The sequence below is a fragment of the Pristiophorus japonicus genome, chromosome 2 (assembly GCF_044704955.1).
Source record: "Pristiophorus japonicus isolate sPriJap1 chromosome 2, sPriJap1.hap1, whole genome shotgun sequence".
Taxonomy (NCBI): Eukaryota; Metazoa; Chordata; class Chondrichthyes; family Pristiophoridae; genus Pristiophorus; species Pristiophorus japonicus.
The window spans coordinates 259,802,273-259,818,755 of record NC_091978.1 but is presented as its reverse complement, the minus strand read 5'-3'; the positions used below and the strand labels follow the sequence as shown (position 1 = coordinate 259,818,755).

Sequence of the window (16,483 nt, the reverse complement as noted above, 5' to 3'; positions counted from 1 at the left end):
ATGCATCATCCCATATCCAGAGGTGGGCGTTGACATTGCCTATGATTATGTTATTCATAATAGACCTGGCACTGAGAATTGTGCCAATGCACTGAGTCGTCTGCCGCTGACCACAGCTGAAGTGGAAACGCCTCAACCTGCAGATCTACTGTTAGTAATGGATGTTTTTTAGAGTGAAGGAACTCTTGTCACTGCTCAACAAATGAGGATCTGGACCAGCTATGATCCTATGTTATCAGTTGTGAAATGTTGTGTCCTCAGTGGTGATTGGCCTGCAATACCTATGGAATTGTGTGATGAGACCAAACCTTACAACCGTCGCAAAGATGAACTATCCATTCAGTCAAATTGTCTACTGTTGGGCAATCGTGTTGTTATGCCTAAGAAAGGCAGCGAAAAATTTGTACGTGAACTACATTGCACTCATCATGGTATCGTCATGATGAAAGCCATTGCAGGGCTCATGTTTGATGGCCTGGAATTGACTCTGATCTGGAATCATGTGTGCATCAGTGCAATACTTGCATCCGCTGAGTCTTTGGTCACGGCTATCTAAACCATGGTCGCGGATACAATTCGAGTTTGCGGGCCCTTTCCTGGGAAAGATGTTTTTTGTTGTGGTGGATGCATATTTAAAGTGGATAGAGTATTATTATGTCATCCAGTATGTCCACACCTACTATTGAGAGCCTTCGTATCATGTTTGCTACTCATGGTTTGCCTGACATTGTTGTGAGCGATAACGGATCTTGCTTCACAAGTCTTGAGTTTCAGGAGTTTATGAAACTCAATGGTATCAGACATGTAAGGTCTGCTCCAGTGAAACCTGCATCTAATGGTCAAGCAGAGCGTGTGGTTCAAATGATCAAGCAAAGCATGAAATGTGTGACTCAAGCTTCACTGCAGACTTGTTTGTCATGTATTTTGCTTCGTTACAGGACAAGACCTCACACGCTTACCGGGGCCTTCCCTGCTGAACTACTGATGAAGAGAAGTCTCAAGACCAAGCTTTCTCTTGTCCATCCTGATTTGAATGATCATGTTGAAAACTGACGTCAAAATCAGCAATGGTATCATGATCGTGCTGTTGTGTCATGTGACATCTTTGTCAATGATCCAGTTCATGTGCTGAATTATGGTCAAGGTCCAAAGTGGATCGCTGGTACTGTTACAGCCAAGGAGGGTAACAGAGTGTTTATTGTCATGCTCAAGAATGGGCAAACATGCAGGAAACATGTTGATCAGATAAAACTGTGGCACACGGATGAACCGGAACCAGTTGAGGAAGATAGAGTCAGTGACCAACCAACCATGCTATCATTACTGAATCTGGACTTTCAGTCTCTGATAGGGTCATTACCATTCCCATCAGATTGGTTACTCAGCCTCCAGTCATAACTGACTCAGAACGCTCGCCCAGAACTGGAGTTGAACTGAGACAATCAACTCGTGAGCGAAAAGCCCCAGACCGTCTCAATTTGTAAAGAGACTGATACTAAGATCTTGTTGTTATGTATTGATGCGTGGGGTCACTAGACACCAGGGGGCGCCACTGTTGGAGGTCATCGGGCTATATGCGCGTGTGCACGGGTCCTGGTATATAAGAGCGAGTACCAGTCATGTGCGCACTTTGGGCGCGAATAAAGTTGAACCAGGTTTGCACCTGAGTGAGTTTACAGTAACGAGTCTTTTGAATCATTCTATACATTACACTTCTTTAGAAGGTTCCCGCATAACAGGACAAAAGGGATAGGAACTGAACCTCCATTGGAAAGAGAGAACAAAAAAAATAATAAAGTTTGAGAGAATCAAGGATGGATGCCAAAATTCATGCCCAGGACAGTTATCAGTGACCAACTATAAAGTCTCGGACGGAGACCCAGTATGTTTGGTCTGTGAAGAGCCTGGGGAGGGGCACCCTTGGGCTCAGTGGATGCAGTGACGTAATGGCACTTTAGAGGGGATACCCAAGAAAGGGATCAGTCCTACGGTCATGCATAACTTTACACATTCCAAGGTATGCTGGAACCATTGCTGGTGGTCAAAAGGGGAGAGAACCATTTTTACCTGCATAGACCCCACGCAGGAAACCACAGGAGCGAGAGCCGATTGTGGTGCGGATATGAGATACTCAATGGAAGACCTTGCAAAATACTGGTTAAAGATGACAGCTAATTGTTCTAAATGGGGATGGTCATCATATGTTTGGGCTGCCACGGGGAAATGGAACCATACTTGGTACACAATCACAAACAGAACCCTAACAGCTAGTGGGATAATTAATACTGCGGGGGAATTAAGGTTGGAATGGTTTCAATTAATCAAGGTTAAGAAGATCAAACCCACCGTACCGCCCAAGCTTAGGCGAGAGGATAAATGTCCTTCTCTCATTCCGGGGTCTAAGAACAGATTAGTCCTCATCCCCACACAAAAAGTTTTGTACCATGACGTACATCATGAGGTGATACCCGTGAGGTTGAACTTTACAATTAGGATTACTGGAGTGGTGTAGCTTCAAGACCAGGGTGTTCTACACTAGGCTGTTGAAACAAGCGTTGGTAGACAGACAGCCACGTGGGTTCTTTAGCCACGAAAGTGAACACCAGGATAGTACTTACAGTAAAAAACGTTGACACGGGTGGTTTTAAAAGTAGACAAAAAAGGGGGTTAATCAATGATGTGGCCACTGTGTTTAATACTGGGACATCATTGGTGAATAGTCTGGATTTGGCTGCCCTGGTGGGAGGAATCGGGAACTTAAATACTAAACTCAAGGAGATACTCAAGGGCACTAATGACAACTAGAATGCCCAGTTAGGGGAAGATAAAATTATGACCGTCCATTTGCAGAAAATTGTGGAAGGTCTCGGAAGGCACGCTAAGACAATTAATGAATTGGTCAAAGAGGATAGGGCTATTTTGAATGAAGCCGCCAGAAATGACGTTTGCATAATGTATGGATCCTGGTTGGTAGAGCACGCCGGAGAGAATCTCGAACGTATCCAAAATGGTAAAATTCCTCCGTGGGTAACTAACGAACACCTCAAAGCATTAATGAAATACTGTAATAACGTCACAGTGTGTTAGCTCCGAGGTCTAATTCAGATATATCCTGTCCAAGCCGATTGTAGCAGAAGTAATCTGACTATACTGGAATTGGTGTTATATTTGCCAGTAATTTCCCATGGGACCATCGGATAGAAAATATAGGAGTGTTGCGAAGTGAAAATTATGTAAAGTATCATGGAATCTCTCGATACGCAGTAAATTTAGGAGGTTTTATGGTGGGGACAAGGTTAGAAAGATGCAATACATACGGAGACACCATGATGTGTCCCCATGCTATTGAGGAACATTCTCAGCTGATGCGTGAGTTCAATGCTTAATGTAAAACACAAAAGCTGTAAATACTGTCTTCCTGTAATATGTAAGAACTCCTGGAGACTTCTGTTTAAAATAATTAATGTTAATCTGTAGAGAAAGCCCAATACAATAGAAGCAATACTGACTGTAAGAAACCTTTTGTGGAAATGTAAAATCACACAAACTGTAATCAGAAGAGAAACCCCAACACAATAGAAACGATACTGACTGCAAGAAACCTTTTGTAGAAATGTAAACACCGATACTGACTATGTAAGAACTATAATGAGTACTTGAACGTGTTGTCGCCTCCCAAATCCATGCCCATCTTTCCCACAATTCCATGTTTGAATCCCTCCAATCCGGAACGGCTCTCATCAAAGTCACAAATGACATCCTTTCTGACTGTGACAAAGGCAAACTATCCTTCCTCGTCCTTCTTGACTTGATGACAGCATTTGACACAGTTGAGCAATCTATCCTTCTCCAATGCCTCTCCACCGTCATCCAGCTCGGTGGGGCTGCACTTGCCTGGTTCCATTCTTTACTATCAAACCGTAGCCAATCATCTGCATCGGCTTCTCTTTCTGATCCCGCATCGTTACCTCTGGTGTCCTCCAAGGAGCTATCCTTGGCCCCCTCCTATTTCTCATTTACATGTTTCCCCTTGGCGATATCATATGAAAACACAGCGTCAGTTTCCACATGTATGCTGATGACACCCAGCTCTACCTTAATACCTCTTCTCTCAATCCCTCCATGGTCTCTAAATTGTCAGACTGCTTGTCCGACATCCAGTTCTGGATGAGCAGACATTTTCTCCAGTTGAATTTAGGGAAGATCGAAGATATTATTTTCGGGCCCCTCCACAAACTCCGTTCCCAGGTCACTGACTCCATCCCTGTCCCCAACTTCAGTCTGAGGCTGAACCAGGCTGTTCGCAACCTTGGTGTCACAATTGACCCTGAAATTAGCTTACGACCACATATCCGCAGCATAACTAAGACCGCTTATTTCCATCTCCGTAACATCGCCCATCTCTGCCCTTGCCTCAGCTCATCCCGTACAAGAAATTGGTGTGCAAAATCAAAGCGGATGGTATTGGGGGTAATGTACTGGCGTGGATAGAGAACTGGTTGGCAGACAGGAAGCAGAGGGTCAGGATAAACGGGTCCTTTTCAGAATGGCAGGCAGTGACTAGTGGGGTGCCGCAGGGCTCAGTGCTGGGACCCCAGCTCTTTACAATATACATTAACAATTTGGATGAAGGAATAGAGTGTAATATCTCCAAGTTTGCGGATGACACTAAACTGGGTGGCGGTGTGAGCTGTGAAGAGGACGCTAGAGGCTGCAGGGTGACTTGGACAGGTTCGGTGAGTGGGCAAATGCATGGCAGATGCAGTATAATGTGGATAAATGTGAGGTTATCCATTTTGGGGGCAAAAACACGAAGGCAGAATATTATTTGAATGGCGGCAGATTAGGAAAAGGGGAGGTGCAATGAGACCTGGGTGTCATGGTTCATCAGTCACTGAAATTGGCACGCAGGTACAGCAGGCGGTAAAGAAGGCAAATGGTATGTTGGCCTTCATAACTTGGGGATTTGAATATAGGAGCAGGGAGGTCTTAATGCAGTTGTACAGGGCCTTGGTGAGGCCTCACCTGGAATATTGTGTTCAGTTTTGGTCTCCAAGTCTGAGGAAGGACGTTCTTGCTATTGAGGGAGTGCAGCGAAGGTTCACCAGACTGATTCCAGGGATGGCTGGGCTGTCATACGAGGAGAGACTGGATCAACTGGGCCTTTATTCACTGGAGTTTAAAAGGATGAGAGGGGATCCCAAAGAAACATATAAGATTCTGACGGGACTGGACAGGTTAGATGCGGGAAGAATGTTCCCGATGTTGGGGAAGTCCAGAACCAGGGGACATAGTCTTAGGATAAGAGGTAGGCCATTTAGGACTGAGATGAGGAGAAACTTCTTCACTCAGAGAGTTGTTAACCTGTGGAATTTCCTGCCGCATCGAGTTGTTGATGCCAGTCACAATGGATATATTCAAAAGGGTGTTAGATATGGCCCTTACAGCTAAAAGGATCAAGGGGTATGGAGAGAAAGCAGGAAAGGGGTACTGAGGGAATGATCAGCCATGATCTTATTGAATGGTGGTGCAGGCTCGAAGGGCCGAATGACCTACTCTTGCACCTATTTTCCATGTTTCTATGTTTCTTTCAATTTAGTGTACTATATTCGCTGCTCACGATGTGGTCTCCTCTATATTGGGGAGACCAAGCATAGATTGGATGACTGCTTTGTGGAGCACCTCCGTTCAGTCCGCAAGTGTGACCCTGAGCTCACTCTATTTCCACTCTGACCTCGTTCTCCTACACTGTTTCAGCGAAGCTCAATGCAAGCTCGAAGAATAGCACCTCATCTTTCATTTAGGCACTTTACAGCCTTCTGGACTCAACATCAAGTTCAAAAATTTCAGAGCATAACTGCTGCCAACCTTTGGCTCCCTTTCTACTCCCAACCCCCCGCTCTCCTCAGAGCCCATTTCTTTCTTTTTTTTCTCCTTGTCTCTAATGGCAGTTGGTCATTATCCTACCATTTACACCCTATCTTGACAAATGTTTTTCTAACTCCTGGCATTACCATTTAAATTTGGGCCAACATCCCTTTTGTCTCTCTAATCTCTCCTGTCTTCCAACCTATCACAGACCTTCCCTTTTGTTCTTTTTTCCTCTCCCCCCTTCAGTGCTTGTTAAGAATCTGTTCTCTTCATACACTCTCCAATTTTGACGAAGGGTCATCGACTCGAAACGTTAACTCTGCTTCCTCTTCACAGATGCTGCCTGACCTGCTGAGATTTCCAGCATTTTCGGTTTTAATCCAGATTCCAGCATCCGCAGTATTTTGCTTTTGTATTAGTGGTCAGAAAGCGGAACTCACTAGACCCAGGGAGTAGTTGAAGCGAATAGCATAGATGCCTTTAAGGGGAAGCTAGATAAGTATATATGGGAGAAAGGAATAGAAGGATATGCAGATAGGGTGAATGAAGTAGGATGGGAGGAGGCTTGTTTGGAGCATAAACACCAGCATAGACCTGATGGAATGAATGGCCTGTTTTGTGCTGTAAATTCTATGTAGTTCTATGTAACTACCGTGAAACTTTCACTCTTCCTCACCTTCAACACAATTAAACTATCAAAGCTGCAATCCTGTACTATGTGAATATTACTTTCAGCGACATCTCTCTTCAAGCATTTCCTGGCAAACTCTTTATTCCCATCCTTGCTCTGAGTTTGTTGTTCTTGTCTACTTTTAAGCTGAAAGTAATTCATTTGGAATTTTAATTGTTCTGTTAATGAGTGAAAGAAGGTATGACTACTTCTGATCATTCAATGTATCCATGCAGATATTTTAATAAATGGCCTCAATTTTAATTAAGCATCTCCTGGAATGTGGTAGAATCTCCAGATAATTCAAGCCCTTGAGGTTTGTCATGAATTGTTACATTTTCCTGTCAATATATTACATAAAGCACTGCATTGAAGTCTCCAAAATGTTTATTATGTGCGTGTGCAATAATGAGGGTCTACTAAAAATGGAAAGCAGAAAGATTGGGGAATGGGAATGGTAAACTGATCAATCCTTGCATGATCGATACCCACTAAAGACGACAGAAAAAGTTTGGGCTTGTCTATTAAAGTATAAGTGAATTTTTAATGGCGTGATCAGTCTTAATTATTGCCAAACAACCTCTCTGATCCTGAAAATTAACTTTTACAAGTGTGGAGTCTCATTTCTTCAGCTTTTAATTAATGTTAGAGATTAAAACATTTTCTTTGTCTCTTTCCCTCTTAATCCCTTCATTTTTCCTGCAAATGATTTGGCATTGAATTAACTGTTCTAACTTACACTTCCTGATTCAGACTCTACATGCCTCGGTCAGAGTTCTTCAATCTGATGAGTTAAAGAGACACACCGTTGCTTGCCAGGTCCCAGATATCCTGTAGAGGGTGCCACACTGTTTTGGATTTCAAATCCCAGCAAGTTCCAGTGCAAAAGCCCATAGAAAGTCTGTGGGCAAGTGAACATGTAATGAACGCCGAGCTCCATTCGTTCGCCGCTGATCCCAAAATCCGGGGCATTGTTTAAAATGAGTTCTAATTGAAAAATATTCCGTGTTTTTATAGTTTAGGACTAACAGTTACAGCTTCTCCCAGCATTTGAATAACTTCATTATGCAGGAGGCATTAGTATGTAATTTTTAGTGGTCCAAGTACATTCAGTGGTGTACTTTTGGTTCCACACCTTGGCTGAAAAGAGGTGTACTGGTGGTAGATATAGAGGCTGTTGCCTCCATTGTTCCCCCATGGAGTGGGAGGTGTCTACCTTAGAATATTAGAAAGAGACAGAAAATTGAGGATATAGATTAGAGTTTTCACAGAAAAATGGGCGGAAATCGCAAAATTCGATCCACAAGTGGCAGCCGTGGCTCAGTTGGTAGCAGTCTTGTCTCTGAGTCCCATTCCAGAGACTTGGGCACAAAAATCTAGGCTGACACTGCAATGCAGGGAGTGCTGCACTGTCAGAGGTGTGTCTTTCGGATGGGATGTAAAACCAAGCCCCCGTCTGCTCTCTCACGTGGATCTAAATGAATCTACGGCACCATTCAAAGAAGAGTTGGCAAGTTATCCCCAGTGTCCTGACAAATATTTATCCCTCAACCAACATGACTAAAACGGATTATCTGGTCATTATCACATTACTGTTGGCGAGAGCTTGCTGTGCACAAATTGGCTGTTGCATTTCCTACATTACAACAGTGACGACACTTCAAAAAGTACCCCATCAGTTGTAAAGCTCATTGGGTCATCTTAAAGTCATGAAAAGCGCTATACAAATGCAAGTCTTATTTTATCTTTTTTTATTTCTAAACACCGATAAAAATCCCAGAAGAATCAATGGATTTGGACTTATTGATTCCCCGTAAATCTGTGGGCACTAGAGAAATTAAAGTGGTGAGAAATTAAAGTGGTGAGATACTTGCACCATAACTTGCTCCCAACACTTACTTGCATTGCTGTCTTTGGTCCTGCCACTGTTTCTCCCTCGTTAACCTCTTCATCTGTCTTTAGGATATGGGCTCGGTTCTCCCAATATTCCAATTCTTCTCCTTCAGTTGATCTTTCTCATCCACGGGTTTGATCTCGCTGATTCCATGCTGTTCCAGTCCTTTCTCGCTTGGATCCCTATCTTTGGCAAAGGCTGCTGGAGGTTCTTTCCCTTTTCCGTATGCCTCACATGCCATGGTAACCTGGGCTTTTGAAACAATACACGACACCATGACATCAAAATCTGGGGGGAAAATCTGTTTCTGGATTAAGTTATATAAATTTTGGAATTTTTATTTAAAATGAAACAAAATCACATTTACTGCAATGTTGCGACATTGGTAAACATTATTCAGTAGTTTTGCCAGTAAATTTCTATAATCTTCAAAAAATAATCATTCCCTCTTTCCCCATAGTTATTTTTAACACAGCCCCTAATCAATAAGGCAGCAAACAAGCTGCAAAGGAACATTAATAGAGTAAGTGAATGGGAGAACAGGCGGGGGAAGGGAGGAGGAAAGAGGGAAGGAGAGAAAAAGGAAAGAAAGAGGGAGGAAAGAGGAAGAAAAGAGGAAGGAAAGGGAAGGGATTAGGGGAGGGGAATGGGGGTATGGGAGGGAAGAGAGATGAGAAAGACAAGGGAAGGGAGGGGAGGGGAGGGAGAGGAGGGGAGGAGGGAAGCGGAAGGGAAGGGGAGGAAATGGAGGTGAGGGGTGGAGATGCAGAGGGAGGGGAGGGGAGGAAGGGGAGGGTAAGGGAGGGGATGGAGGGGTGGGAAAGAAGGGGAGGGAGGGGAAAGGGAGAGGTAGGGAGAAGGGGAGGGGGAGGGAGGGGGTAATGAGGGAAGGGGAGGGGGAGGGAGGGGGTAATGAGGGAAGGGGAGGGGAGGGGAGGGAGGGAAGGGGAAGGGAAAGGGGAGGGGAGGTGAAGTGAAGGAACAGGGAGGGGGCAGGGGAGGGGATGGGAAGAGGACGGAAGGAGGGGAGGGGAAGGGGAGGGAGAGGAAGAGGAGAGGAGGGGAGGGGAGGGAAGGAGCAGGGAGGGGAAGGGAGGAGAAGGTGAGGGCTGAGAGTGAGGGGATGGTAGGTGGGAGGGGAGGGAAGGAGGGCAGAGAAAGGGGAGGGGAGCGGAGGGGAGGAGGGAAGTGGGAGGGAAGGGGAGCAAAGGGCGGTGAGGGGTGGGGATGCAGAGGCGGGGGGAGCAGAGGGGGAGGAGGAGGAAGGGAGGAGGAGGGCAGGGGACAAGAGGGGTGGGAAAGGTGGGACGTGGAGGGGAGGGGGAGGGGAGGGAGGGGAGAGAGAGAGGGGGAAGGAAGGGGAGGTGTATGGAGGGGGAAATGAGGGAAGGGAGAGGGGAGGGGAGGGAAATGAGGGAGGGGAGGGGAGGGGAGAGGATGGAGGGGAAGGAGGGGAGATGAAGTGAAGGAACGGGGAGGGGGTAGAGGAAGGGAGGGGGAGGGAGTGGAAGAGAGTAGGAAGGGAGAGGAGGGGAGGGGAAGGGGAGGAAAAGGTGAGGGCGGGGCGGGAGGGGATGGTAGGTGGGAGGGGAGGGAGGGAAGGGGAGGTGTAGTTGGGAGGGGCGGGGAAGGGGAGGGAGGGAAGGAAAGGGAAGGGGAGGGGAAGGGGAGGGAGGGAAGGGAAGGAGGGGAGGGGTAGGGAAGGGGAAATAGGAGAGGGGGAGGGCTGGGAGGGGAAGGGGAGGGGAGAGGAAGGGGAGGGGAAGGGGTTAGAGGGAGGAGAGGGGAGGGAGGGGAGTTGAGGGAGGGGAGGGGAGGAAGGGGAGTGGAATGGGTAAGATGTAGGGGAGGGGTTGGGGAGGGGAGGGAGGTGAGGGGAGGGGAGGGAAGGAAGGGGAGTTGAAGGGATAGGATGGAGGGGAGGGGAGAATGGTGAGCAGGGAGGGGAGGGAAGCAGAAGGAAAGGGGTTGCAGAGGGAGGGGATGTGGAGGGGGAGGGTGACTGGAGGGAGGGGAAGGAAAGAGGGAACGGGAGGGAGTGGAAGGGAGGGAGGGGATGTGGATGATGGGTAGATGATGGTAGTAGGGAGGGAGGGGAGGGGAGGAAGGGAAGAGGAGGGTCGGAAGGGAAGGGGTGGAAGGGGAGGGGAGGAGAGAGTGTGAGAGGAGTGGGGAGGGGGAGAGAAGGTTCTGTTTATCCCTTTTGTTTCCACAGCAACAGCGCTGATGACATGGACAATCCATGAGTTCCGTTGCTCCACCCCTTTGGAATGTTCGTTTTCAAATGGTGGGGTGACTGTTAAACTGTCAAACCATCAGGGGTTCAAGAGCCCTGGGGGAGGGGGAGCAGTTTCAGGAACCCCTGTGGATGTGTGTGGGTGTGTGTGGGTAGTGAGTGCGTGAGGGTCGGTGTGGGTGTGTGAGGGTTGGTGTGTGAGGGTTGGTGTGGGTGTGTGAGGGTCGGTGTGGGTGTGTGAGGGTCGGTGTGGGTGTGTGAGAGTGGGTGTGGGTGTGTGAGAGTGGGTGTGGGTGTGTGAGGGTCGGTGTGGGTGTGTGAGAGTCTGTGTGGGTGTGTGAGAGAGGGTGTGGGTGTGTGAGATTGAGAGTGGGTGTGGGTGTGTGAGGGTCGGTGTGGGTGTGTGAGAGTCTGTGTGGGTGTGTGAGAGAGGGTGTGGGTGTGTGAGATTGAGAGTGGGTGTGGGTGTGTGAGGGTCGGTGTGGGTGTGTGAGAGTGGGTGTGGGTGTTTGAGAGTGGGTGTGGATGTTTGAGAGTGGGTGTGGGTGTGTGAGAACATAAAAGAACATAAGAACGTGAAATCGGAGCAGAAGTAGGCCACCTGGCCCTTCAAGCTTGCTCTGCTATTTAATAAGATCATGGCTGATCTGATCATGGACTCTGTTCCATTTCCCTGCCTGCTCCCCATAACCCTTTATTTCATTATCGCTCAAAAATCTGTCTATCTCCACCTTAAATATATTCAATGACCCAGCCTCCACAGCTCTCTGGGGCAGATAATTCCATAGATTTACAAAGCTCTGAGAGAAGAAATTCCTCCTCATCTTAGCTTTAAATGGGATGCCCCTTATTCTGAGATTATGTTCCCTAGTTTTAGTTTATGAGTGGAAATATCCTCTCTGCATCCACCTTGTTGAGCCCCCTCATTATCTTATATGTTTCAATAAGATTGTTATTCTCATAATGAAGGGTGAGGCTGATTACGGTGTGTAATGAGCAAGTGTGACATTAGCTTCTTTAATAAGATTCCAGAGTGTAAGTACCTCGTGGGTGACCTGCTTATATACTGTGCTCCCAAGGGAATGCTGAGATCCCTTGGGACTCCAACATATGGGCCCTCTGGTGGTCAGGTGTCATGCAGGTTACAAAGGGTTAAATACAAAACATCATGCCCCCGTGAAGTCAACAGTACATTTATTTACAAGGTGAGACGATCTTGGCTTCACGCTCCCTTGTCGATCGTCTCAGTACAAATGTGAGTGTGGGTGGGTTGATCAGCTTTTCACTGGGCGGGAGATCGAGCAGCGTCGGTGAGGCGAGCGTGGGGAGGCCTATAAAGGCCCAGCGTCGTTCGGAGAGGCAGTGGGAGATCGAGCAGCATTGGTGAGTCGAGCGTGGGGAGGCCTATAAAGGCCCAGCGTCGTTCGGAGAGGTAGTGGGAGATCGAGCAGCATTGGTGAGGCGAGCGTGGGGAGGCCTATAAAGGCCCAGCGTCGTTCGGAGAGGTAGTGGGAGATCGAGCAGCATTGGTGAGAAGGCAAAAAAGAAGTAGAAAGAAATCGAAAGGTGACATCACAGCCAAGGGGGTAAGTGATTCGCTGGTGATTGGTAAGTAGTTTTTCTTTTTCTTTTCTATATCAGTAAGTAACCTTTAGCATTGTTGTTGCCAATTTAAGTATATCTAAGGGTTAAGTCATGGCAGGAGAGCTCGGACAACGTGTTATGCTCCTCCTGTACTATGTGGGAAGTCAGGGCCACTTCCGGTGTCCCTGACGACTACGTGTGCGGGAAGTGCATCTGCCTGCAGCTCCTGACGGACTGTATTACGGCCCTGGAGCTGCGGGTGGATTCACTCTGGAGCATTCACGATGCTGAGAATGACGTGAGTAGCACGTTTAATGAGTTGGTCTTACTGCAGGTAAAGGGTACACAGCCAGAAAGGGAATGGATGACCAACAGGAAGAACAGTGCAAGGAGAGTAATGCAGGGGTCCCCTGCGGTCATCCCCCTGCAAAACAGATACACCGTTTTGGGTACTGTTGAGGGGGATGACTCATCAGGGGAGGGCAGCAGCAGCCAAATTCATGGCACCATGGGTGGCTCTGCTGCACAGGAGGGCAGGAAAAAGAGTGGGAGAACTATAGTGATAGGGGATTCAATTGTAAGGGGAATAGATAGACGTTTCTGTGGCCACAACCGAGACTCCAGGATGGTATGTTGCCTCCCGGGTGCAAGGGTCAAGGATGTCTCGGAGCGGGTGCAGGGCATTCTGAAAAGGGAGGGTGAACAGCCAGTTGTCGTGGTGCATATCAGTACCAATGATATAGGTAAAAAATGGGATGAGCTCCTACAGGACGAATTTAGCTAGGAGCTAAATTAAAAAGTAGGACCTCAAAAGTAGTAATCTCATGATTGCTAACAGTGCCATGTGCTAGTCAGAGTAGGAATCACAGGATAGCTCAGATGAATATGTGGCTTGAGGAGTGGTGCAGAAGGGAGGGATTCATATTCCTGGGACATTGGAACTGGTTCTGGGGGAGGTGGGACCAGCACAAACCGGACAGTCTGCACCTAGGCAGGACCGGAACCAATGTCCGTGGGGGAGTGTTTGCTAGTACTGTTGGGGAAGAGTTAAACTAATATGGCAGGGGGATGGGAACCTATGGAGGGAGACAGAGGGAAGTAGAATGGGGGTAGAAGCAAAAGATAGAAAGAAGAAAAGTAAAAGTGGAGGGCAGAGAAACCCAAGGTAAAAAGCAAAAAGGGCCACATTACAGCAAAATTCTAAAGGGGCAAAGTGTGTTAGAAAGACAAGCCTGAAGGCTCTGTGCCTCAATGCGAGGAGTATTGGAATAAGGTGGATGAATTAACTGCGCAGATAGCAGTTAACGGGTATGATGTAATTGGCATCACAGAGACATGGCTCCAGGGTGACCAAGGCTGGGAACTCAACATTTAGGAAGGATAGACAGAAAGGAAAAGGAGGCGGGGTGGCATTGCTGGTTAAAGAGGAAATTAATGCAATAGTAAGAAAGGCCATTAGCTTGGATGATGTGGAATCGGTATGGGTGGAGCTACGGAATACTAAGGGGCAGAAAACGATAGTGGGAGTTGTGTACAGACCACCAAACAGTAGCAGTAAGGTTGGGGACAGCATCAAACAAGAAATTAGGGATGCATGCAATAAAGGTACAGCAGTTATCATGGGTGACTTTAATCTACATATTGATTGGGCAAACCAAACTGGTAGCAATGCGGTGGAGGAGGATTTCCTGGAGTGTATTAGGGATGGTTTTCCAGACCAATATATTGAGGAACCAACTAGGTAGTTGGCCATCCTAGACTGGGTGATGTGTAATGAGAAAGGACTAATTAACAATCTTGTTGTGCGAGGCCCCTTGGGGAAGTGTGACCATAATATGGTAGAATTCTTCATTAAGATGGAGAAAGACACAGTTAATTCAGAGACTAGAGTCCTGAACTTAAAGAAAGGTAATTTTGACAGTATGGGACGTGATTTGGCTAAGATAGACTGGCAAATTATACTTAAAGGGTTGACGGTGGATAGGCAATGGCAAACATTTAAAGATCACATAGATGAACTTCAACAATTGTACATCCCTGTCTGGAGTAAAAATAAAACGGGAAAGGTGGCTCAACCATGGCTAACAAGGGAATTTAAGGATCGTGTTAAATCCAAGGAAGAGGCATATAAATTGGCCAAAAAAAGCAACAAACCTGAGGACTGGGAGAAATTTAGAATTCAGCAGAGGAGGACAAAGGGTTCAATTAAGAGGGGGAAAATAGAGTAGGAGAAGAAGTTTGCCGGGATCATAAAAACTTACTGCAAAAGCTTCTATAGATATGTGAAGAGTAAAAGATTAATGAAGGCAAACGCAAATCCCTTGCAGTCGGATTCAGGTGAATTTAGAATGGAGAACAAAGAAATGGCAGACCAATTGAACAAATACTTTGGTTCTGTCTTCACGAAGGAAGACACAAATAACCTCCCCGAAGTACTAGGGGAGCAAGGGTCTAGCAAGAAGGAGGAACTGAAGGAAATCCTTATTAGTCAGCAAATTGTGTTGGGAAAATTGATGGGATTGAAGGCCGATAAATCCCCAGGACTTGATAGTCTGCATCCCAGAATACTTAAGGAAGTGGCCCTAGAAATAGTGGATGCATTGGTGGTCATTTTCCAACATTCTATAAACTCTGGATCAGTTCCTATGGACTGGAGGGTAGCTAATGTAACCCCACTTTTTAAAAAAGAAGAGAGAAAGAAAACAACGAATTATAGACCGGTCAGCCTGACATTGGTGATGGGGAAAATGTTGGAATTAATTATTAAAGATGTAATAGCTACGCATTTGGAAAGCAGTGACAGGATCGGGCCAATACAGCATGGATTTATGAAAGGGAAATCATGCTTGACAAATCTTCTAGAATTTTTTGAGGATGTAACTAGTAGAGTGGACAAGGGGGAGCCAGTGGATGTGGTGTATTTAGAATTTCAAAAGGCTTTTGACAAGGTCCCACACAAGCGATTGGTGTGCAAAATTAAAGCACATGGTATTGGGGGTAATCTATTGACCTGGATAGAGAACTGGTTGGCAGACAGAAAGCAAAGAGTAGGAATATACGGGTCCTTTTCAGAATAGCAGGCAGTGACTAGTGGGGGGACTGCAAGGTTCAGTACTGGGACCCCAGCTATTTACACTATAAAAGGAGGGAGAGAGAAAACAGCGAAATATAGACTGGGCAGCCTGACATTAGTGATGGGAAAAATGTTGGAATCAATTATTAAAGATATAATACCTACGCATTTGGAAAGCAGTGACAGGATCAGTCCAAGTCAGCATGGATTTACAATATTAATGATTTAGAAAAAGGAAATGAATGTAACATCTCCAAGTTTGCAGATGACACTAAGCTGGGTGGCAGTGTGAGTTGTGAGGAGGATGCTAAGAGGCTGCAGGGTGATTGGACAGGTTAGGTGCGTGGGCAAATACATGGCAGATGTGATATAATGTAGATAAATGTGAGGTTATCCACTTTGGCGGCAAAAACAGGAAGGCAGATTATTATCTGAATGGTGACAGATTAGTAAAAGAGGAGGTGCCAGGAGACCTGGGTGTCATGGTACATCAGTCATTGAAAGTTGGCATACAGGTACTGCAGGCGGTGAAGAAGGCAAATGGCATGTTGGCCTTCATAACGAGAGGATTTGAGTATAGGAGCAGGGAGGTCTTAATGCAGTTGTACAGGGCCTTGGTGAGGCCATACCTTGAATATTATGTACAGTTTTGGTCTCTTAATCTGAGGAAGGACATTCTTGCCATTGAGGGAGTGCAGCAAAGGTTCACCAGACTGATTCCCGGGATGACAGGACTGACATATGAAGAATGACTGGATTGACTAGGCTTATATTCAATGGAATTTAGAAGAATGAGAAGGGAACTCATACAAACGTATAAAATTCTGACGGTATTGGACAGGTTAGATGCAGTGAGATTGTTCCCGATGTTGGAGAAGTCCAGAACCAGGGGTCACAGTCTAAGGATAAGGGGTAAGCCATTTAGGACCAAGATGAGGAGAAACTTCTTCATTCAGAGAGTTGTGAGCATGTGGAATTCTCTACCACAGAAAGTTGTTGAGGCCAGTTTGTTAGATAGATTCAAAAAGGAGTTAGATGTGGCCCTTACGGCTAAAGGGATCAAGGGGTATGGAGAGAAAGCAGGAATGGCGTACTGAAGTGCATGATCAGCCATGATCGTATTGAATTGTGGTGCAGGCTCGAAGGGTTGAATCG

General features: G+C 46.4%; 1 pseudogene; it reads right to left on the bottom strand.

Annotated features, from left to right (window-relative positions):
* LOC139230102 (tRNA methyltransferase 10 homolog A-like) overlaps positions 1–8,712 on the bottom strand; it is a 79,670-nt pseudogene extending 70,958 nt beyond the window's left edge.
* Positions 8,713–16,483: the final 7,771 nt, after the last annotated feature.